Below are 24,159 nucleotides of genomic sequence, written 5' to 3'. Positions count from 1 at the left end.
GGGTTACTGCCCGCTTGGTTCCATAAACTTATCCACAGTGCCCCCTACTCTACCCTATGAAAAATAATAATTCAGAATAGCAGTTTGCACAACCCACTAAGGAAGGTAGCATAATACAATTCAAAACAGTAACAATTAATTGCACATTTACTCAAAATCCAATTAAAGCTATTTACAGTAGTACCTTGGTACTCAAACGTCTTGTTCTCAAACACCGAAAAGTAAGTGTTCTGGTTTTTGAACGTTTTTTGGAAGCCAAACATCTGATGCGGCTGTCGGCTATTGTTTCTGGAGCAGCTGCACCAATCAGAAGCTGTTCCTTGGTTTTCAAACATTTTTGGAAGTCAAATGGACTTCTGGAATGGATGAAGTTTGGCGCTTTTGTTTTTGCTATTTATTTTGCATTTTTGTTTCTGAGGCTTTTTCAGTTAATTTGTTTTTGTGACTGTGGAACCCAGTTCAGCTACGGATTGATTGGTTGTGTAACTGTGGAAATGGATAAAAGCCCCCCATCCAAACAGTGACTATCATCAGTGCAGGTAAGAATTTTTAAATTTTTTTATCATCTACAATACTGTCTTTATTTTATAGTAGAGTACATTGATTATTGCTTTCATTTTTTGGATAAATGGTCTTGTTAGGTAGTAAAATTCATGTTAAATTGCTGTTTTAGGGGTTGTTTTTAAAAGTCTGGAATGGATTAATCTGTTTTGCATTACAGTGGTACCTCGGTTTACAAACTTAATCCATTCCAGAAGTCCGTTCTTAAACCAAAGCCATTCTTAAATCGAGGTGCGCTTTCCGTAATGAGGCCTCCCACCACTGGTGCCCTTCCACCGTTCAGCTTATGTTTGTAGACTGAGGTAAAGTTTGCTAACCGGAACACTACATCCGGTTTTGCGGAGTTCATATACCAAACAGTTCATTAACAGGGCTGTTCTTAAACCGAGGTACCGCTGTACGTTCTATGGGAAAGCGTTCCTTGGTTTTGGAATGCTTTGGTTTTGGAACAGACTTCCAGAATGGATTAAGTTTGAGAACCAAGGTACCACTGTAGTTTAATTAATTCAAGAAAATTGATGAACTCGATCCAGTGATAGTTATTTACACCTCTAGAGCCCCCTACTGCCCTTCCCCAGTAATCCTCCGCAGGACAGTACTTTGGGAACCATTGATCTAACCCATGATGCATTGAACCTTAATTAACAAATATATGCTTGAACACACACCCAAAATTCAGTCGATACTGAAAGTGGGACAGCACAAATAGAACCTACTGAAATTCACTGCAGACGTTTCCGCATAGAATTCTTCCTGCCGACTTTTGCAGGCAACCAGTATTAAGTACCTGAATTGGCAAATTGGATGAGTGACCTCCCTGCTAACAAAGTGTTGGGCTACGTCACTACTCCACAGTTTATTTAGCTTTAAGCAGTGCGATTTGACTTTGACATACTTCTTAAGCGAAGCATATGCAGGGCAATGGTATCCATGGAAACTAAAATGATTTTTAAAAATGATTCAGGTTCTATGTGTTGCCTGCACTCTGGTATCAACCCTTTTATACTGTACTTCCCACAGGTTTCTATCCAGAAAGCAACCAAGGCATCAACCATCCCTAATGATTTTCTGTCCCCTGCTGATGCAAAGACACCTTCTCATGGAGTACAATAATGGCCAGGCTAATTGAGCGACTCTGACACCCTATCCTACTTCAGACTTGTCCAATGTAATTGCAGATCAAAACTCCGCAAAGTATTTCTCTTTGATTTAGTAGATAAAAAAAAATTGAGGCTGAGGGTTTATTCTTTGTGTGTCAGGAAACCCTATATCCAAAGGCCCATCATCAGACAATATATTGCAGCCTACTATATCTCTGGTATTTTTATATTCTCTATATCTCACCCAGTAAGAGTAATGAGCCAGACTAGTTCCTGTATGAGATTAAGTTTCTTCCATAGAAAATGCTACTTTTAATGTACCATGTTTATTCCTGTAAGCTTCCCAGAGTACTCCTGTAGAGGGTGGCTTATAAACTGTATAGAGTAAATTAATGAAGAAATAAAATCGACAGTGCTAAGACACAGATTAGTTTATGAGTCCACCAAAGTGAGAATACACTCAAAGTCCCTGGTTCTGTTTTGTGGGAATTCTAGGCTGTGTGGAGATGTCTCCAATTTGGCCTAGCTTTGCACAAATTGAAACATGCCTCAGAGCTCTCCACAATTGCCGGAGATAGATGGGTATAGGCATATGATATTAAATCGCACAAATTGCAGGCCCCTCATGAGAGGAAAAGAAGCAGCAAGCCTTCACATTGCATTTAGGGGTAAAGTTAAGCGACACAATGCAGTGTATGGAGGTAGAATTAAGTTAAGCAGTGGTATGAGATATCAGGAGACATTAGTCAAAATTCTGAAACAAGTGAAACTTCTCATCATGCTAGTTATTTTCTCTCATATACCCCATCATCCCTGAAGGCACAGGTTCCCTTGGGGGTAGTCTGTCAAGGACTGCAGGCAGGCAGGCAGGTAGCAGGTGAGGCCAAAGCCAGTGATGGGTGGGGTCAGATTAAAAAGTGGGTGAAGCTCCCATTTTCCATCTCTCTCCCTCTGCAACACACTTCTATCTCTTTCTGTAACCACCTCTCTTCTCTCCCTGCCATTTCCTTTCTGACATTTTTTCAGGGAACGATTAATTCCTAACTGCAGTGCTCCCATCATCACCTAGATTTTCAGACTTCTGACTAGATTTTTAATGGTTGAAAGACATATAGGTCACATTCCCCATGGTGCATTGGGCCGCTGTTCCTTCTTGTCGTGTTATCTGAAACCATCTCCCCCACCAAAATTTTCCTCTAAAATTCTGAAGGCTCATATCTTCTGTATATGTGAGCATTCTCCAGATATGCGGTGAATAAAGTATATTCAGCACCAGTAGTTGACAACGAAATATTTTGCTGGAGCATTCAACATCCAAGAGCTGAAATATAATAGCGGTCCATTACTAAAAGAGACATTTCACATGCAGCTGCTAACATCTGACAATATGTGACAACTGACATATACAGTTGTAGCTAGCATTTGATTGGATCTGACAGCTGACATGCAGTAGCATTCAGTATTTGACAGCATCAGACATGCAGCAGCCAGGACTTACTGATATTTGAAAAGTGACATGCAGTTGCCGTCAGCATTTGATATAGTATCTGACATGCACAGTTGCCATTTTGCAGTATCGGATAGCTGACATGCAGGAGAGGTCAACGTTTTACAGTTTTCCCACATTTGAGCTGCTGTCAAATTTAGTAATATTCATGTTTACTGGTAGATGTGGTCTTTCTTCTGGATTCTTGGGTGTAAGCTATGGCTGAGAGAATATTTCATGAGCTTTGCCTGAGACACCAGTCCCCTTGGAACTCTGTGCATGCTCTAGCAACCTCCTGACTTGTTCTTTTTCTGGTGCCATGCTTGAAGACATCATGAAAAACTTCCATTGGTTCAGAAGGTAACAGGCAGGTTGGTTGCTCATGTTGGAGTTTCACTGAAAACTAATTTGTTAGTGAGACAGTTTTAAAATGCTGTTTTTTAAAATAATATATATACAAAGACTTATATGGCCCATGTTCAGATTAACTAAGAGACAATCTTCTTTCATCTCTCTCTCTCCCCTCCTCTCCATTGAGATCCACTATTGAGCAGAACTAGAAAAGGGGAAGCCCCAGAATAGGAGAACGATAAAGAAATTTGCCATTTTTTGGGGGGGGGAGGGTGTTTTTCACTAAGCAGGTTTCTTGACAGCTTGACTCGCTTTTTAGAGAGTTGCTGCCAACTTCTTTTTATGAACCATCTTATTATTATTATTTATTAAATGTATATACCGCCCTTCATCCAAAGATTGGTTTACAACATATAAACACAAAGTACATAATAATAATAATAATAATAATAATAATAATAATAATAATAATAATAAATTCCTCCCTGCATATAATGTAATACCCACGCAATAGAACCATGTATATTTACTAGGTGACCTGGGATGTGGGTGGCGCTGTGGTCTGAACCACTGAGCCTCTTGGGCTTGCTGATTGGAAGGTCAGTGGTTTGAATCCCTGTGACAGAGTGAGCTCCTGTTACTTTGTCCCAGTTCCTGCCAACCTAGCAGTTTGAAAGCATGCCAGTGCAGGTAGATAAACAGGTACTGCTGCAGTGGGAAGGTCAGTGGTGTTTCTGTGCCCTCTGGTTTCCGTCATGGAGTTCTGTTGCGCCAGAAGCGGTTTAGTCATGCTGGCCACACGACCTGGAAAGCTGTCTGTGGACAAACGCCTGCTCCCTCAGCCTGAAAAGCGAGATGACGGCCCATCATTGCCTTTGACTAGACTTTACCATCCAGGGGTCCTTTACTAGTGACCTGATCTAGATTATTCCTAAACTGCCCGGAGCAATGTCACCAAGGTGCAGAAAATGATGTCATTGCAACACTGCTAAAATGTGAACATGAGGTAACTAATACTTGAGAGCACCGCTGGCCTAACACTTCATTCCAATGTGCCTCATCCCAAGCACCCTAGGAAGCAGATATTGGGATCAAGCTTAACAAAAAATAAAATAATAAAATAATTATATGGGCACAGACCTAGTAAGGACTCAGAATAAAGCTTCACATTTCAATATCTTAGTTGATAGGCTGATGGATTTTAAAGTGTAACTAGTTGTTCATTTTGTGACTGGTATCCTCTAAGCATCACTTAATCACAGATCAATACCTCATTAAATGACAGAAGAATAATGAAAGGAAGAACCTTTAATGAACTGTTCCATTTGGCATCCAGACAGTAAAGTCTGGACTGAGTCCATCACCAGAAACAAAAGAATAACATGTCACCCAAATGATTGCTTGCTTATTTTACAGCCTGTTCGCAAACATGCTTATCAGAGGTGAACCATGCTATATTAGACATGTCTGCTCCGATGTTAGTCCCTTTGACCTCAATGGGACTTGCTCACAGGTGCATGTGTACAGGATTATAAACCTTATAGCACAATCCTAGGCAAGGCTACTCAAAAGTAGGGAAGGACTAATCTGTCAGTCTCATTTTCTCTCAGAATCTCTCTTTTTCTTAATGTTTTCTGCAAATTGGTTATATTCATGTTAGATAATCTAGAGACATGTGGTCAGGTTATTCAGAGATAAATTCAGCTCAGCTAAAATTGAAGGATTTACTTCTAAGAATGAGCACCCAGAATTGTAGTCCTACAGTGCATGTCTTAAGCATGTCTGCTTGGAAGTAAATTCAGTGGCAGTGCCATTCAATGGATAGCATTGCAGTCACCTTTAAAATAAAATAAAAAAGCTAGAATGCTTTCTTCTATACTATCTATTTTAAATTATGTGTTCTGCTAAGTAATTAAAAAGTCAGTTCATAAATATAAATGTATTTATATTTCAGCTTTTCTTGTTTCACACAAATATGACTTGCTACAATTGTCATCTTCTACGGTTCAAGCAACCATTCCTATATGAGAGTGATGATATGCAAGGGTAAAGAGGACTTCGCACCTTTTTAAAATTTGTCACCTAGAAGAAGGGATTTGAGCAGTGCTACTTCTCATGTCACTTAACAGTACAGTGGTACCTCGGGTTAAGAACTCAATTCGTTCTGGAGGTCTGTTCTTAACCTGAAACTGTTCTTAACCTGAGGTACCACGCTAATGGGGCCTCCTGCTGCTGCTGCCACTGCGTGATTTCTGTTCTCATCCTGAAGCAAAGTTCTTAACCCGAGGTACTATTTCTGGGTTAGCGGAATCTGTAACCTGAAGCATCTGTAACCCGAGGTACCACTGTACTAATATCCGAAAACATTTGGTTTTGGAAAGCCATGTGTTTGTTGCTCACAACTCCCGGGTGTGTGTATGAGTGTGCTGCTTGAAGCTAAAACAACAAAGAGCCTTTAAGGTGCCACAAGACTCTTTGCTGTTTTCACATTTTGTATACCTGTGATGTCTGGGAAATGGATGGATGTTTGAAGGAGAGTGAATTGAATATGGGAAATGAAAGAACATCAAAACGGTTAAAAACAGAGAGGCAGAGAGGAAAAGCATGAAGATTAAGTTGACACCAAAAGAGAAAGTGTATATGTGACGCAGAAGGAGCTGTAATTGCACCATGATTTTTGCATGAAAAGGGGTGGTGGTGGTGGAAGGTAGATTAGAATCTCCTGCTACATCTCTGAGTGGTTGATAGTAGATCAGTGAACAAGGTTATCTTACTTCTAACCGTTTAACACTAGAAACAAGAAGTATGTATGTGTGTTTCTCCTAAATAAAGATGGGAAGGGAATGGATTTGTGTGAGGGGAAAATATTTGTGAGCCCTGTTCTAATAGCGAAAACCAATTTTCTGAACTGAAGATCTGTTCAGAGGCATCTTGACCAGTAATTCTAAGTCCGTATATCCACCTCCAAGCCACTGCTTTGCATCTAGTTCTAGTAGGTAGGGATTTAAATATTATAGAAAAAGAACAAACAACTTTCATCCAATGTAAACATATAAAAATGCAGTCAAAATACATGCCACTGAGGTCAATGAATTTTACACCCAAGGAAAACTGCATGTCAGAGATACACCTTAGCCCAGGTTAGGCAAGCTAGTGGACTCCAACTCACATCAGACAAGGCCAGAATGTCCAAGAGTCAGGGATGACGGGCATCTGAAGGGCACTCGCATGCCTGTACCTGTCTCAGCCAGTTGAGAGTATATATATCTGCCAAACAACAAGAACACACTATGTTGAAATAAAACAAATGCTGCTCAAATGGGGTGAGAAAAAGGAAGGTTAACAACTTATCATTCTAAAAGGAAGAAAGCCAGATCAGGATAGCCATGGAAACAAAAAAGGGAAATCCTCTGTCATGAATTTAAAAAAATAATCCTAAAATAGAGGTGGAAAGTTTTTACATTTTTCAAAGACCCAGTTTTGAAGGTTCCATGTGGAAAATGTGCATTGGATATACTCTGCTGATGTGGAACTATGGAAAGCAGGAAATAGTCCTAGGGAATCATTCTCTCCTATTTTGACTCAGCACTTGCAAACCCATGCTGAATTCCAAAAATACCAAGCATAATTTAAAAAGTAATGATGTCTCAAGAGAAACACTGGGTTTGCACTTTCAGTTTCTTTAAATGGTAACTATGAGGTAAATTGTAATGTGCATGTGTGTGTGTGTGTGTGTGTAGTTACAGCCGGAATTTCGGTAGTTATCGTCTAGGAGCCTGATGATAGATTAAAACTGCAAAAAAATGGATTTGTGATAAATGCGTTTATGCAGCTTCTATGGGATGATAGATAATGCCTTAAGGCGCGATTCATCTGGAAAAGGCTGTAGAAAGATATGAATATTTGTTGCAAAAGTATAAAATTTGAATTTTAAACAAATATATTTGCAGCAATCTGGCTAGAGAGGATTGTCTCTGGGCTAAACAACATGATTGTTAAATGCATTTCTGCATTTTCATTGTTGTTGGTTTTTTTTAAATAGTTGCATGAGGCCCTGATCCAAATTGATCCTGCTGCAAGGGGAAAGGGGATTTAAGCCTTCTCCCTAATGCAAGTTGCAGCTTCCGTCCCAGATCAAATAACAGCTTCCTAATGGGGGATGCTTGCCAGGACTGTGGTACAAGGAAATGTGTCAGATTCAACCTAAGAGTCCCACTAGTGGAAGCTCATGCAAGTGCCGTATTTTTCACTCCATAAGACGCACCTGACCATAAGACGCACCTAGTTTTTAGAGGAGGAAAACAAGGGAAAAAATATTCTGAACGAAACAGTAGATGTATGATTTTTGTGGTTCATGCTGTGGCCACAGACATGCTATGTGATTTGACGGTGAGTTTGGAGTAGCCCAATGCAAAAATCCTGAGGAGACATGTGGATCCGAGCTTTGTAACCAGGTTTTTGTGCCATTGTGGCCTCATGAAACAGTGGATGCGTGATTTTTTTTGGGTGTAGGCTGTAGCCATGGACATGCTATGTGATCTGATGGTGAATTTGGGGTGACCCAGTGCAAAAATCCTGAGGGTCCATGTGCTTTTACCTCCTCCCTCCCAGGCAGCCTCCTTTGTCTCTAGAGTCCCTTATCTCCCTCCCAAGCCCTTGCCAATCAGCTGCTTAGCGGCTTTGTTACAACACCCCTTTCCCTCTTGTTTGCCTTAGTGTCTTTTCCTTAGCTGGAACAGTTATTTGTTCCTCCTTTTCTTCTAATTTCTCTCCTTATTGCTTTAATCTTCCTGTCTCCTCTCCTTGCAGGTTTGCTGTCTTTACCTCCCCCTTCCCGGGCAGCCTCCTTTACCACTAGAGTCCCTTATCTCCCCTCCTGATCGCTTGCTGATCATCTATGGCCTTCTAAACCGGGGGTATTGTTTTCACTGGTTATTGTAATACATATTTTTGTGTTTTTATTTTGTAAACCACCCTGTGATCTACAGAAGAAGGGGTGTATAGAAATTTTAATAATAATAATAATAATAATAATAATAATAATAATAATAATATAGTACCTACAGGAAGTGTCATGAGTATCAGATGCTGAAGAGTAACCATGAGAGAGGTCTACTGCTCTCCTGCTTGCTGGCTTACCATAGTCATCTGGTACGACTAGAGAAGCCTTTTATATTCTTACTTTTCTTATTACCTGCATACGCTAAAGACCTGGTTCTGAATGTGCAATGTGTCTGAGTGCCTGCAAGAAGGAAATGATGGGTTTGCATATCCTTACTTTATACCAGGCTTCCTCAACCTTGGCCCTCCAGATGTTTTTGGCTTACAACTCCCATGATCCCTAGCTAGTAGGACCAGTGGTCAGGGATGATGGGAATTGTAGTTTCAAAACATCTGGAGGGCTGAGGTTGAGGAAGCCTGCTTTATACCTATAAATGGCTCTAATACCTAGTCTAGTTTTAAATTTAAAATACAGTGGCCTTGTGAGTTTCAGAATCTTGTGTTTGAAATCGCTCCCTCGTCTAATGCAATTTGTCACCTCTTGTTGTGGTACAGGACTTTAAAAAACCCAAGCAGATTCATGTTCTATTCTGCCCTGAAATTAAGGAAAGAAAAAGATAGCCTGTGGTGACCTCATAGTCTAAGTTAGCTATGCACCAATTATGCGCATCAGCTGGCTATTTAGCCTGTTCTCCAAAGTAAATCCCGGAGTGTAAATATACTAATTGCAGATGCTTTGAATGGAGAGCTGTCACCTGGACTCTCAGTTCTATTTAAAGAAAGTCAATGTAGCAGATGAGCACAGCGCTACTGAACCCAATTAATTTCCTACAATATATGTCTTTTGACTAGTTTACAGTTCATGTTTAATGGGCAATCAACTATTTATTACTGCTTCACTTCAATAGTCAGCCTTGAATAGAACTTCTGGTAGCTGTATCTCCAGCTAGCTGGACCAGGGAGGTGATTAATGCCTCATTAGGAGAGAAGGAGAGGGAGAGAGAGAGAGAGAGAGAATGGTCCCTGAATGCCCCAGGGTTGCGGTGGCAAAGCCATTCCTTAAGAAATATTCCCTGGATTCAGAAAATGTTAATAACTACCTGTTCATGAATGCCCCCTTCCCGGGCACAGTCCTTGAATAAGTGGTTAATAACCAGCTGCAGGCTCTTTCCCCCTCTCAGCAGCAGAGGAACACATTTCCAGTAACCTGCTTCTGTGAGGACGATGGGTGTTGTATTCTGTACCAGTTGCAACTTCCAGATCAGATAGAAGGGCATCTCCATATAAAGCCCATTACAATAATCAAATCTTGAAGTTACTAATGCTTTGGGGGAAGACCGGAAATAGGGCATAATGTCAGCGCCCCACTCCCACACAAACACTGTTACTTCTTGGCAAATTCCAGCTCTCCCCCCCCCCCATTTTCAGGGAATGTGTATGCATGTTTATGTTACTGAACTGTCCTACATTTTAAAATTGGACCACATTTAGTTATAGGAACAGTTATGTAAGTCTCAGCTGAATTATGTGTCAGGTAACTTCATAAAAAAAAGGTGACAATGGCTCCCCTGTTGTAGTGGAATAATGATGAAAATAGAGCCTGCAATAGGTTATTGTGTTCAGCGAATGTATAAAATTGACTTAGGAGAGAACTTGAATGGATTTTTCAATACATCCTTGCTGGGTTGAATTCATGTACGCTAAATTAAATGTGAACTACACCTTTTAATGAGATGGCCTTGTGCCTCTCTGGATAAGTGTTAGCTGAGTGGGCCCAAGCATGGGAGCTGTTAAAAAACCCACTTTCATTAACCCCCCAAAGTTTACCTTACTCTTGTGTAAAACCAAATAATTCAGCAGGCCACACACTTGGACTGAATACCAAAGAAAATTTATTTGAGCAGTCTTTATGCTATCAGTTCCCTCAGCGAAACAACCTTAAAAATCAAAGAGATTCCTAAATAGTTACAAAAAAATGCAGTCGAGACATAAATGCTTGAGACAGTATTGAGAAAGGGATTGAATGCTTTGGTTGCTAGGAAACATAGCAGGATAGCTTTTAAAGTCCTCAGCTCCATTGAACAATCAACTTTATCTTCAATTTATATATTTTTGTTTATTGTTCTTTAAGAAAGTGCAGTGTTCAGAGATCTTGTTTGTGAAGCTCTACATAAAGTCCGTGCTTACAGCTCATAGCCAGTGTTTGTAACTGACCTAGAGCAAGATGCTCCCATTTATTCTCCCTCTGCCTTGGGGATAAAAGAGCAAGTATGAAAGTGAGCAGAAGCAGTTGTTCCTTCTCCTTGCTCCACTCACTCATTCACCCAGTTACTCACTCTCACTCTCTCGGCTAGAGGGAGATCACAGGTATAAAGGCAGAAATTGCAAGAGAAGCACCAGTGAGGTTAGGAGCTCTGGTCGTCAGATGTGCTGTGGACCCTCTTCTGAGGTGCATTGCACATATTAATATTGTGCAGCATGAAGCAATTGGTACATAAAAACTGACTCCTCTTGGACCCATAAGTATTACTCAAAGCTTTACTAACCAGAACTTCTTCAAAAACAGGTACAAAACCATCAATGATACATCCAGAAAGTTGTATAATTCACATGCATATTCAAGCATAGGTTCATCTTCATATATATATATATATATATATATATATATATATATATATATATATTCAGTGTAAAAATAAAGTCTTTGTCTCTCCCATAGCTTGCATAAACCTGCATCCAGCCTAAGGCTACATAGCTCCTGGAGAGCGATGATCATATCCTTTTGTTCTCTGTGGCGTCCAGGGAAAGACTAACTTGCAACTCCCTTCAAGATGGAGATTTGCAATTGAATACCTTAATCACATGATCTAAGGTTAAACACTCACTCGAAGGCTAGCAGAGAACACCAACAGTTAATGATCAACTCAGAAGCTTAGAGAGTGCTCTTTCTAGCTTAGTATACTCAAATGGAATTTTCCAATGTTAAACCTTTTACAACCTGCATACAGGCATTCTCCATTTCAGGGTGCAATTAAACAATTATATTTAACAAGGTGCGGGCCTTGGCAGGAACCCAACTCTGCCAACCTCTGACACCAGCTCCAATACCTTGAAATAAAATTATAGCATCATGCAGCAATCACTCTTTTTACAAAAAGAGACTTGCGCCTTGAAATGCATATCTGTGCAACAAACCAATAGTCATTCACTGTAGAACCAGTGAGTTCTCCAAAAGATCAGACTTTTTGCAGTAAGGAAAGTGATGTGAAAATGTACTGGAAAGTGTGGGCATTTACACTTGCATTTACAAAACATCATCCAACCTTTCCTTAAAAGAAATCAGAATGAAGGCTCATTAAATAGCCAGTGTTGTCTAATCTCCCTGCAAGCAAATCAGGATGAAGGATCAATAAACAGGTCAAGTGGAAGTGCCCCAGGTCTTTTAGAGAGTGATTGTTTCTAAATAAGCTCTGCTTTTTACAGAAAGATAAATCATTGCCAGGTTGTTTTAAACTGAAAGGCATTTTCAATCTGCACAGTACATCTGTTTAAGAGAACTATCTTATCAAGTATCATCAGGAAACTTGCAGTAAATAAATACACAGTAGGCCTTAGCAGTTAATGTCATATTTGTCACAGAATAGGCTGCTTACGTGTGCTGAAATAATTTTGTGAAAGTGTTTATTTTTAAAAGACCAGGGATAGTGTTAACAAGAAAAGCTGTTTAGAAGCATTTCTCAAAAGAATGTTTTCATTCCAAAACCTTATAGAGCAGAAAGGGGTGGGGGGTGGAGGTGGAATAGTTTAAAATAGAAGCACTGGTTTAAAAAGAGTGACTTTTGTTTTGCTTTCATCACATCCTGGTAATTATTATATTTCTTTTTATATTTTATAAATAATTGGTTGCAAGATTCATTTTCTACAAAATGACCCAAACACCATTGCCACTTTATTTGTTTACTTCATTTATGAATTGCTTCCCATAAAACAGCCTGAAACAATGTAATTGTCAGATGACAGATTTGGCAGATTTGGCCTTGTTCAGGCATTATGCCTTGATGCTTACAATCACATGTGGAACAGAACCTGCGCTGGCCTCATCCCTGTTGCCACACCCTGCTGCCAGGCCCCTACATGTTTTTTTTTTGGGGGGGGGCGGAGTCTGAAGAGAGTAGTATGCTTTATGTGCATAGGCTTCCTGTACCATTTAGAGGGTCCTAAACCATATGGAGATCCCTAGACATGTGGAGCATTGCTCCCTTTCTGGGGCTTTCCACATTAACACATGGATGGAGGGGAGGAGGCCTGACAGAGGGCTTTGGCTCAGCCAGTGACTGAAGTCCTCCTTTCCTCCACATGCAGCTGTAATCACACAATTATATAACAAGGCACAACACATGAAGAGATCTGGCCTAGAGTCCTTCTGCGACGGAAGAATCATAGAATTGTAGAGTTGGAAGGGGCCATGACAGTCATGTAGTCCAGCCCCCTACAATGTAGAAAACAAACCCACAACCCTGGAGATTAAGAGTCTCGTTCTCTATTGGCTGAGCTACCTGTCTGTCACAACAAAATGGATATAAGCATTTATATGGGCATGCCTTTTAAACGTGTTGTGGGAGGGGGGAGGGGCGGTATTGGTTTGCTTTTGTTCTTGTTTATATGATGAATTTCACGATTTTTATCTTGTCTTTTTATGTTGTGAACCACCCAGAGATTTCCAGATGGAGGGCAGTATACAAATTTTATCAATAATACTGATAATAGTTTTGCAGCATCATTTTATAAGTATGAATGTAGAAATATTTGCAGTTATGCAAATACAGTTATATGTATTTTAATATGTATTTGTTCTTGCACTGGTTACTTTAGGAACCTGGAGGGTATATGACTATAATATGTTTATTATAGTAAAGTGAAAATTGTCCATACTTTTAGTGGAAACGATAAAAAGATAATAAGCCTCTCATGGTTATCAAGGAACAAGTTGGAAACTGGGGGTGAGGATCTGAGTGGATAACTTCAATAGCAGTCTCTGATAGTTCAGTTGGTAGAGTATGAGACCCTTAATCTCAGGGTTGTGGGTTTGAGCCCCACATTGGGCAAAAAAAATCCTGCATTGAAGGCTGTTGGATTTGATGACCCTCATGATTCTACTACTAAGATTCTCCAAAAAAAACCAAGCTCTATACCTTCCAGCCAATGGGAGCCAGTCATGTGCCACCCAGATGATTAGCTTTCTACCAGGGTATCCTGGGATGAAGGGAAGTCCCTCCCTTTCATAGAATCATAGCATTGTAGAGTTTGAAGGGACTCCAAGGATTATCTAGTCCAAGTCCTTTCAATACAGGAATCTTTTGCTCAGTGTAGGGCTGTGTACAGTGGTACCTCAGGTTAAGTACTTAATTCGTTCCGGAGGTCTGTTATTAACCTGAAACTGTTCTTAACCTGAAGCACCACTTTAGCTAATGGCGCATCCTGCTGCCGCCGTGCCGCCGGAGCACAATTTCTGTTCTCATCCTGAAGCAAAGTTCTTAACCTGAAGCACTATTTCTGGGTTAGTGGAGTCTGTAACCTGAAGCGTATGTAACCCGAGGTACCACTGTAGTTTCTTCCACTGTCAAACTGCTCTTACCATCAAAAGTTCTCCCTGATGTTTAGTCAGAATCCCCTTTTTTGTGACTTGAACCCATTGGTTTGGGCTCTACCTTCTGGAGCAGCAGAAAACAAGCTTGCTTCATCTTCCATGTGACAGCCCTGTCATATCACCCCTCAGTCCTTCCTTTTCCAAGCTAAACATACCCAGTTTCTTCAACTGTTCCTTATAAGTCTTGGTATCCTTTGTCACCCTCCTCTGCGCACATTCCAACTTGTCATACTGCTTATTAAATAGAGGTGCTCAGAACTGGACACAGTACTCCAGGTGGGGCCTGATCAAGACAGAATAGGGTGGCACGGTTACTTCCCTTGATCTGGATGCTGTACTTCTGTTGATGCAGCCTAGAATTGGGACCGTTGCTTCCTATGCCTCCAGGGAACACAAAAAGCTGCAGTTCAGCCGTGTCCCAGAATTGCGAAGGTAGTTATGCAATGAAAAGAGATTGCTCTCGGGTGGGGGCAGGGGGAAGCAGGTTAAAAGCTTCCTGTGAGAAGGCAGGATGTGGGAAATGTCTCTTTCTGAATGCCCTTCCCTTTCTTTCTGATTTTTTATTCATATTGGTGCACGCTGAAAAAAATGGAGGCAATGGCGTTTTGTAGCTGGCCAGATACTGGACACAATATAAAAGCTAGCACATCATTGGCATGCCAGTTCTAGCAGGCAGGAGAAAGAGGAAATAAATGGACAAAAGCTGCTCCTTCTTTAAAATAAATGTCTGTGATATTGCTGGAGAATTTTATGTATCCGCTGTGGCTTGCAGGGTGCAGAAGAAGCACTCACTGCAACACCACTCAAGGAGTTTTCATGAAAGCAAAACCCTGTAAAACCAAGTGAAGCAAGAATGCGTACCTTTCTAATCTGAGAGCTGCTTCAAGTTGCACTACTTAAACTATGCCTCTGGCGCCATCCATTTTTATTTGTATGGAAGCTGCTCTTCCACCGAGAGTACATCAAAGGCTAGCCCAAATAATCCGCAAAAGGATTTAATTATGAAGTCAGGCTCTAACCAAAACCAGACTCTGAGCAGTGCCATAGTTTTCAGAGGGAGACCTCAGCACACACTTAAATCTCTCCCATTGCAACCAGCAGATTGAAGTCTTCTTGCTTTTCACTAGATCATGCCCTAGATTTTACCTCTGAGTTATTTATGCTAAGAATTCCAATGTATTCTTTCCCAAACATGACTGTGTGTGTTGTGCGGTGTGATACAAATTTGGGCACAAATGATGAGCCTTCTGTCAAAAGAAAAAAAACCACACATCTTAATATGTAAGTGCTGAGCACTTGATCTGTGGCCATCTTCAAAGACCACGTGATAGAGACAGCAATAGTGAATATCAGTGCTTTTTTATTTTTATTTTTTACTCTTGCAGATAAATTGCATATTCCTTTTGTGGTGAAGGGTTAGGACCAAGCAACAGTTTTATGTGGTTGGGATGAGGGAAAGCAATGAAACAACAGCCTGGAGTAATGTTTGAATGTGAGAAAGACACAGATGAGGCTACCACAAAATACATTTGTTAGCTGTTGTCTGTTTTGAAAGAGGAACAGCAGTTCAAACCCAATAGTTATTATTTATTTATTCATGGCTTTCCACAAAAAAAGCCTTAAAGCGATTTACAAATCTATAGCGTACACAAATAAACAAATGCATTTTAAAAATAAAATGAAACTTGTTTTTTTAAAAAACAAAAGTACCCCTCTCATAATCCTATAACAAGGACGGGTTCTTTGTTCCTCTACTAAAAAACGAACACCAGAAGAACATCAGAAATCAAACTGCAGTGTGATTCCAACTGGCCACTCTCTGCTGTGAATGATGCTAGGTTGTCTGGATTCATGCACTATAGCTCTGGCCTCAAGGGCTGGATTAGTCAGAAAACAAGAGTTTCCCCATCAAACAGGGTATCCCATGAAGGGTATGCCAAAAACAATATCTTTTCATAGTCTCTTTTAGCATAATGTATGAAATGCAGAGCATTGTATGCAAAACAACCACAATCATCCTATGCAGAGCAGGAAAAGCAGTTCTGGAAGAAGGGAAACAACCCAAAAGGTAAACAGGGAAACTCCTTTTCATCCTTCTGGACATTAAATAAAACTTATGGGGAAAAATGAATTGAAATCTTCACTTCACTGCATCCAATATTACCTTTTCTTCTCTCTGTTGTCTTTAATAAGGGCAAGATTTCATCCTTGGTTGCAGACTCAGGAAGTTAAAAACATTGAACCTTACAGATTGCATTTTGCTGGGAGCACTTGTCTGTCACCGTCTCATTTACAGTCTGTTGAAACAAGGAAGACAAAGGTTGTTACATGGCTGTATCTGTTTTATAGGCTTTCCTTCTAATTATGCCTTTCCTCCTTTGTCGCTTGCTTTGTGGAAAGCAAAATCTGCCCTTCTTTTCCTTGGAGAGGTCTTGCTGCCAATAATATATACACAGAAATCTTCTCAAGTTAGGAGACCTCTAACTCTGTGGGCATTATTAGAAAGGCAACAGAGAGGCAAAAAAAAAAAAAAAAGTAGCTGTGTATTTCTTTCAGGGGGAATTTCTCCTCACTGCTCTCCCCACACCCCTGTTCTTTGGATATCTGAGTTTTGACTCCCCTTTCAAGTGTCATTTCCTGAAGAGATAAAAAGACTAGAGCAATACTGCAGGCATTTATGATGGTGTAAGATGCCCTGCTGGGGACGTGGGTGGCGCTGTGGTCTAAACCACAGAGCCTAGGGCTTGCTGATCAGAAGGTCGGTGGTTTGAATCCCCACAACGGGGTGAACTCCTGTTGCTCGGTCCCAGCTCCTGCCAACCTAGCAGTTTGAAAGCATGTCAAAGTGCAAGTAGATAAATAGGTACCACTCCAGCGGGAAGGAAAATGGGATTTCGGTGCGCTGCTCTGGTTCCCCAGAAGCGGCTTAGTCATTCTGGCCACATGACCCGGAAGCTGTATGCCAGCTCCCTCAGCCAGGGGTCCCTTTACCTTTACTTAAGATGCCCTGCAGAAGATAGGATATTTTGTGATCTAGGGGCCATTGCACACAAGCCCTTCTTATGTATGCTACTAACAGAGCCTCTTTGCATTTGGATAGGTTGTGATAGAAGCAGGCATTTCTTCAGATATTTGGGGCCAAAGATATTTGGTAACCCAAGCAGACCCAGTGTAGAAAGAACTTTTAAGCACTCTGCCTTGCTTGGGAGTAAGGCCCTCTTGGTGTGCTGGCTCCAGAAGACTAGGGATGCTTGTGTAAGATCTTGTGGGAACTCAGCAAGCCCCGTGAGATCACGGAAGAACATCCCAGAACCAGTGTGCCAAGAGGGCTTTGCTTCCCAAGCAAGGCAGAGAACTCTAAAGCTCTTTTTGTGCCCTGAAAGCCTAGTGCAAAAAGAGCTTTTAAGCTCTCTGCTTTCCTCACACTTAACTTGCAGAACTTCAGCCAGCCAACCCTCAGTGGAATATGGTTGAAACTGCGTGAGTTAAATGGGCGTAAGATGCAAACGATCTGTATTTAAAAGGCAAACACCATGTTGTACTATATTTCTGAAGCATAATTTTATAAGCATATTGGTGCACATGCCCACTTGACCGCTTCAAGCTGCAGAACTGCCACTGTTACAGCTGCCGCATCATACTCATTCTGCATTTATAAGAAATAGATATTTTAGTGTGGCAGCACCTGCACCTTTGAACTCCCTGCCTGTTGATCTCAGGCAGGTTCCTTCACTGTACCCTTTTTGCTGCCTGCTAAAACAACAACACATTTTTGTTTAGACAAGCCTGCCCAAATATGTAAAACTTCCCACAGCCCTTAAATTTATTGAAAGGTTGTAAAGGTCCTGAAAATTTGTATCAACATGCTACAGAATTTCAAAAGCTGCTTATATTGTTTGCTTGAATAAATTAAAATATCTGAGGGAAGAGTGCAGTGTTTTGTGAATAAAGACTGTGCTAACAGACTATGCTGTGAGTGTCAGTTCCACACCACTTGAGCTGTGGGGCTACTTGAGCTGTGAACTAGAACTTGAATATGGATGCTTCTCTGAATGAAAAAAGACTGAAAATTCTTAAAATGACTTATTTATGGATGCATATTCCCATACTTGAAGACATGTTACTATGGAAACTCTGTTTTAGAAGCTTAGAGATTATTGTTTTGATTTAAATTGGAGTGCAATATCCAGCTTCTTTAATATAGCTGCCTCTCCCAGGCCCTTAGTGTATTCTGTGGTAAATTGTAGAACTACAATGATCACTCTGAGTGTCTTAATTTCTGTAGAAGCTCCTTCTATGATTCAGCATATTGATCTGGAAAAGGTACACAACAGGATCCACAGAAAGCAGGTATCTGTTAAATTTAAGGGTCCTTCCTTCCCAGAAAGGGGGAGGGACCCTACTTCTCTTTAAACACCTGAGCATCTGCGGCCTTCCCAACAGAAACTCTTCAGGTTAAGTATGACATCATGTTTACCTCACAGTGGATAAGAATACTATACTGTGACAGATTACAATGTAGGCATTGTATCCAAAGCAGTCTTTCAGCTAATGGCAATGATAGGAGAGAAATAAGTTCAATTTGCATTTTAATTCCACTTAATTCACACTTTAAAAAAAGTTTTTAAAACTTTTACTTATTATTGTGAGAACAGAATATTTCTATATGGGGAGCTTATTGGGTTGTTGTTTGTATTTTGATTATATATTTTGTGGTTTTATATTCTGATTTTGTTCTGTGAACCGCCTTGAGACCTCCGGGTATAGGGTAGTATATAAATTAAATAACATATAAATAAATAAATATCAAAACAAACAAATAAAAACCATTGATAATTACAAGAGTAAGCATCACCCTTGAGGTGACATTATAACAAGTGTGTAAACGAATATATTAGATCATTCCCACCTATATTACCGTAGTTTATGAACACATCAAGAGCATGATTTCACTAATATTTCCCAAGATAAAGAAAGCATATGTCTATCTTGTTAGCATAATACTTCCTCATACAGATTTGTACATTGTAAATGCTTATTTGGCTCTAAACAATATCTTTATATTAAAAAAATTCTGGCATTTTGTTTATCTTCTCTCTTCCTACAATTCGCAGAGTTCCTTGTGAAGAGGGATTGACTGTTGAACCATTCTGGGAATTGTAGATCTGGGAGGGGGATAGGGGTCAACTCTCAGCATCCTTAATAAACAGCAGCTCTCTGAATTCAGAAGCCATGACTGTTCAAAGTGGTGTTATGGTGTTTTAACTGTATGGTGTGAATGTGGCCTTAGTGATTAGCCACTGACACAAGTTTCCCTCTCAAAATCCCTGGCTGCAATCCTATACCATCTTAAATTGGGAGTCAGCCTCGTTGAAATCCATGAGATCTACTTCTGAAAAGCCACACGTAGGATTGTAAATTTCTGTTCTGTGGGTGCCAGTGTTACAGCTCTCTGCAAATGAGGTTTCTACATTTGCAACTGCATCCCTTGTGCAAGTGCCATGAAGCATCCAGATGCTTATTATTCTTAGTAGTACCGTGAGAAAAGTGGTTTGGTGCCTCAATTTTCCTGCGAAGATGGTGATGGAGAACATAGCTGAGAATTAGATTCAATTTCCCTGGCTTCTGAGCTTGGTCTGCCCCTCACAATACTTGTTCCACACAGCCTTTGAATGCAGATTGTGATAGACTTCCAGCTTTGTCATTTGGAATTGATAGCACCACTCTTGAAAACATGTTCTAAAAAGTAATAACACTCCAGTACTGCTACCCGAACAATGGAGACAATAAATGGATTACATAACGTTTCTGAAATAACATCTTTTCCCCATTGTAAAATGACATGAAAGGCTTGAAACTGAATCTCCTTAGAGACAGTTTGCGACATCCGTCAAAAGTTTGCCCTCTTTCATCATCTCTCTCTAAACTTGCTATGCAAGAAGACATCTGTCAGTGTGGTGTGCTGGTGGCAAGCCAGGCCATTTCCCTGTGTCTTCACGTGAGGAATTGTAGCTAGGTGGTTGAACGCATGCATTCACATCAAAAGTTCCCCTGTGTATCAGTCCTGGTCATTTCCTGTTGGCAATGGCTTGGAATGCTCTCTGGATGAGAGTTGAAAAGCTACTGCCAGCCAGTGCAGAAAATGTTGGCCTAGATAAATGAAAACAACCAAAAGCAATACAAAAAACCCAAACCCAAACCAAATAAACATCAGATAAATTGAGAAACAATACGAAATAGGCACCTGTGGCAGAGACATGATAAAACAAAGAACACAAACGCAGCAAATACATTAAAAACAAGACTGAAACCCTAACAAAGTGGACACTCAAAGTAAATACTCATTTATTCAGTTGAGAAAGCTTATCAGAACAGAAATAGCTTCTGTTGTTTCCAGACAGTGCAGAAAGTGGGTGCCTCTTGTTCCACAGAACAGGGGAAGCCACAGTAAAAGCCCTGCTCCACGTTCCTGTAGAACAGGCTTCTGATATCTTCAAAACTTGCAGGAGAAGCTCTGCCACAGCCAGCCAGCACCTATTGGGTATATAAGGGACAAGGCAGTCTCTCAAGTAACCTGGTCCAGAGCTGCATGGGGCATTATAGGCGCTAGTATAGGCTAGTACCAACACCTTGAATTTTGTCCAGTAGCAGACTAGCAGTGGGTGCAAATCCAATGACTAAAGTGTGATATGCTGGGGACAAAGAAAGTTTGTTCCCACAAGCAACCTAGCCGCTATGTTCTGCAGCAGCTGCAGCCTCAGGGATAGTCCCAGATAGCGTGCATTGCAGTAGCTAAAGATAAGCAATTAACAAAATTCATGAATTCATTTCACATGCAGTATTCCAAATAAATATTAACAAAATATCAGCAAATGACAATAAAACACAACCAGCACCATCCATTACAATAAAACATACATTTGAACTGTACATGATCCTGCCCCTTCCCCAAAAACATCTTCATCAAATGGAGCAAAGGAATTTAATAAAGCCACTCTTAGCTCTTCAGAATATGAAAAGCAAGCCAAAGGCTAAACGATAATTTTCTCCTCGTCTAGCTCAAAAACACACACAAACATCAATCTCTTTCCATGCTTGAGGCTTCTCTTTCTCTGCGACCATCACTACTGTACCTCTTTATATTAAGCCATATTACTTTATTCTTCCCTTCCCATTCCTTTTTTGTATCATGTCTATTAGATTATGAGCTTGTGTGCTGCCTTATCTTTTAATGTCTGCTCATTGCTTAGAAAATTGTAGGTGCTTGGTAGATGATAGAAAAATATTTAAATAAAGAATACCTTAACCTGATCCTTTTGATGATATAGCATTTAAAGCGGTATCATACCACTTTAAACAGTTGTGGCTTCCCTCAAAGAATCCTGGGAACTATAGTTTGTTAAAGGCACTGAAAGTTGTTAGGAACACCTCCCCCCCCCCCAACAATTTCCAGAGTTCCCTGGGAACAGGGTTGGGCTTTTAAACCACTCTGAAAATTGCAGTTCTGTGTGGAGAATAGGGGCCTCCTAATGAGTCTCAGCACCCTTATTAAACTACAGTTCCCAGGATTCTTTGGGGGAAGCCATTGCTGTTTAAAGTGGTATGATACTGCTTTAAATGTACTGTCCAGATGGGGCCTTCAAAGGGAGTGCCCCAAAGCAGCAGAACCAGCTCCCAAATGCAGACAAATGAAGGGAAGAAAATGTTTCATATCGACAGAATGCTTCATAATAATCAAAACCTGATCTGCTACTTCTGGGCTGGGAGCCTTGATCATTCGGTTACAGAAGTATTTACTTTCCGCTTTCAAGCCCTGCTATGTATAAGGAAAGAAAAGCACAGAACAGAGCAAAGTATTTCCAAAATATAAAAGTCCTTCGAGTCTAGACTTTCAAGGCCTCCCATGGTGTCAAGAGCTTCTGAAGACATGTCTCTGGGATTCCATTGTATAATTCACAAAAGACTCAGCAATTCGCTTTCTGTACATTATCTGTCAGATTTCTACTATACTCCTCTTATGGATTTTTTTTTTTGGGGGGGGGTTGAGTGGGGGAAGGAAATCAAGGATACTGATATGAGAAGCCTTTGTAAGAGAAGCAGAATGTACACTGGCTGAAAAGGATGGGCACCTTGATTGAACTACGATACTTTTTAAATGAATTTCATTTTGAAAAGATGCAACACTCAACATGGCTGTTTCAGGCACAAGAAAAAGTGTTGACTTCAAGCGGCGCCACAGGCAAAAACACACCGCCCCTTGAGTGTGCTGCTATCAAAAGCTTCATGTCGGATTCAACTCCTGCTAAATGGAATAATTAAATGGTCAAGCCTCAGACACCAGCTGCACTGCAAAATGCTCCCGAGGCCTGAAACTGCAACCCAGGGTGTCAGCAAATAAGCACTTTGGGTGGGCCTCAACAAAGGCTCCTGTCACTACCTGTGGCAGACTGATATGAGCCAATTCGGGAATGTCATTCTTACATGAGGGTGGGTTGACCCTACCATCCATCACTATTGATTGAATAATACTTTATTTAGAAGTGCTGCACTCTGTCGTTTCTTTTCCTCTGCAGAGCCTGCTGGTTTCTGCTTCTCCCTAAACAGTACAAGCCAGGGGTGCCAACTCCTAGGGGCCCAACTCTTTTGCCCCCCCCCATACTACAGGGTGTGTGTGTGTGTGTCCAGGACGGCAGAGGTGGCTGAGCATGGAGCCAAGTGTGGTATGGCTTCAGTGGCTGGCTCCTCCCCCTCCTCCTCTTCCTGCTGCAGAGGGGAAGGAGTGGGAAAGCAGCTCTTGGCTGGTGGCAGTGGCAGGAGGAGGAAGAGGATGACTATCAGAGGAAAGGAGACGCCGGTGATCGAAGCTGCACCGCAGCCACGTTTGGCTCCACCCCTTGGCTCCTCCTGATGTCCTGCCATTGTGAGGTGATGTCACATGTGTGACATCACAAACACAATGTCGCACCCCCCCATCTCTCTCTCAAGTTGGCGCCTTTGGTACAAGCCTATGCATGTCTTCATGGTTCAATGGAGCTTACTTCTAGAGAGGAGGAAGGTCAAAAGGCAGAGGTGAGGCAGGCTGCTGAAGAAGCCAGGGAGTCTCCCACTCCTGCAGCAACAAGCTCCCCTTCAGCCTGTTTTCCTAGAACATATGGAGGAATGAAGAGAGCAGAGCAGAGATTGGTTGTGTGCAACTTCTGTCTACAATGGCTTGGGTCAAATATTGAAGAGGAGATAGGCAGCTGTAGGAAGGTGAGGACCCTCAGCCTTCGCAACTGCCTCATTGGGACAAGATCTACTGGGAAGAGTTGCTGGGATTACTGTGCCTGCACTGTTTTGGTTGCTTTGAATAAAGAGTTGACTGACATTGTGTGTTTTTATTGCTTGACTTCGGCTCCTGACAGTTAGTGCTGCAGCAGTTGGATTACATATGTTGTGTGACCATTATTGGTGATGGGACAGTTATAAACCCCAATAATAATTACAGTCGTACCTTGGAAGCCAAACGGAAGCCGTTCCAGAAGTCCGTTTGACTTCCAAAACATTCAGAAACCAAGGCGCGGCTTCTGATTGGCTGCAGGAAGCTCCTTTAGCCAATTGGAAGCTGCAGAAATTGTGCCGGATGTTCGGCTTCCAAAAAACGTTCACAAACCAGAACACTCACTTCCGGGTTTGCAGCATTCAAGAGTCAAAACGTACGAGTGTTAAGGTGTTCGGCTTCCAAGGTACGACTGTATAATGGCCTCAAGCTAATGTTTTTGGTTTTTAAAAACTGTTCCCCAGCCCCACCAATAATATATACCACCCTGAGCTCCTTAGAGGAAAGAAGAGATGTAAATTTAGTCACCCAACTAAGTGCTATTCTGAGTAGACCCAATGAAATCAATGGATGTGGCCTGCTGAAATATGTTGATTTTAATCCACGCTGATTATGGCGTAGTCTGCGAACAGTTTTGCTCCATCTTGCAACCCTGCTGAAAAATCAACGAAAGCGGAACAGTCATTTCACAGGG

General features: G+C 41.1%; 1 long non-coding RNA gene across 2 annotated transcripts; it reads right to left on the bottom strand.

The window, feature by feature from the left end:
- Window positions 1–15,530: 15,530 nt before the first annotated feature.
- LOC309527491 lies at window positions 15,531–23,506 on the bottom strand. 2 transcript variants are annotated; one of them, XR_014217258.1, is made up of 3 exons: window positions 23,185–23,506; window positions 16,311–16,443; window positions 15,531–16,188 (listed from the first exon to the last, which is right to left on the bottom strand). It is a non-coding gene; the product is annotated as an uncharacterized lncRNA (long non-coding RNA). The 2 variants fall into 2 exon arrangements; XR_014217259.1 differs by lacking the exon at window positions 23,185–23,506 and adding an exon at window positions 18,400–18,568.
- Between the last annotated feature and the right edge of the window lie 653 nt (window positions 23,507–24,159).

Source organism: Podarcis vaucheri (assembly GCF_965113315.1).
Source record: "Podarcis vaucheri genome assembly, chromosome: 1".
Taxonomy (NCBI): domain Eukaryota; kingdom Metazoa; phylum Chordata; class Lepidosauria; order Squamata; family Lacertidae; genus Podarcis; species Podarcis vaucheri.
Note: the sequence above shows the minus strand (reverse complement) of the source record. Positions and strands in the feature narration are given on the sequence as shown.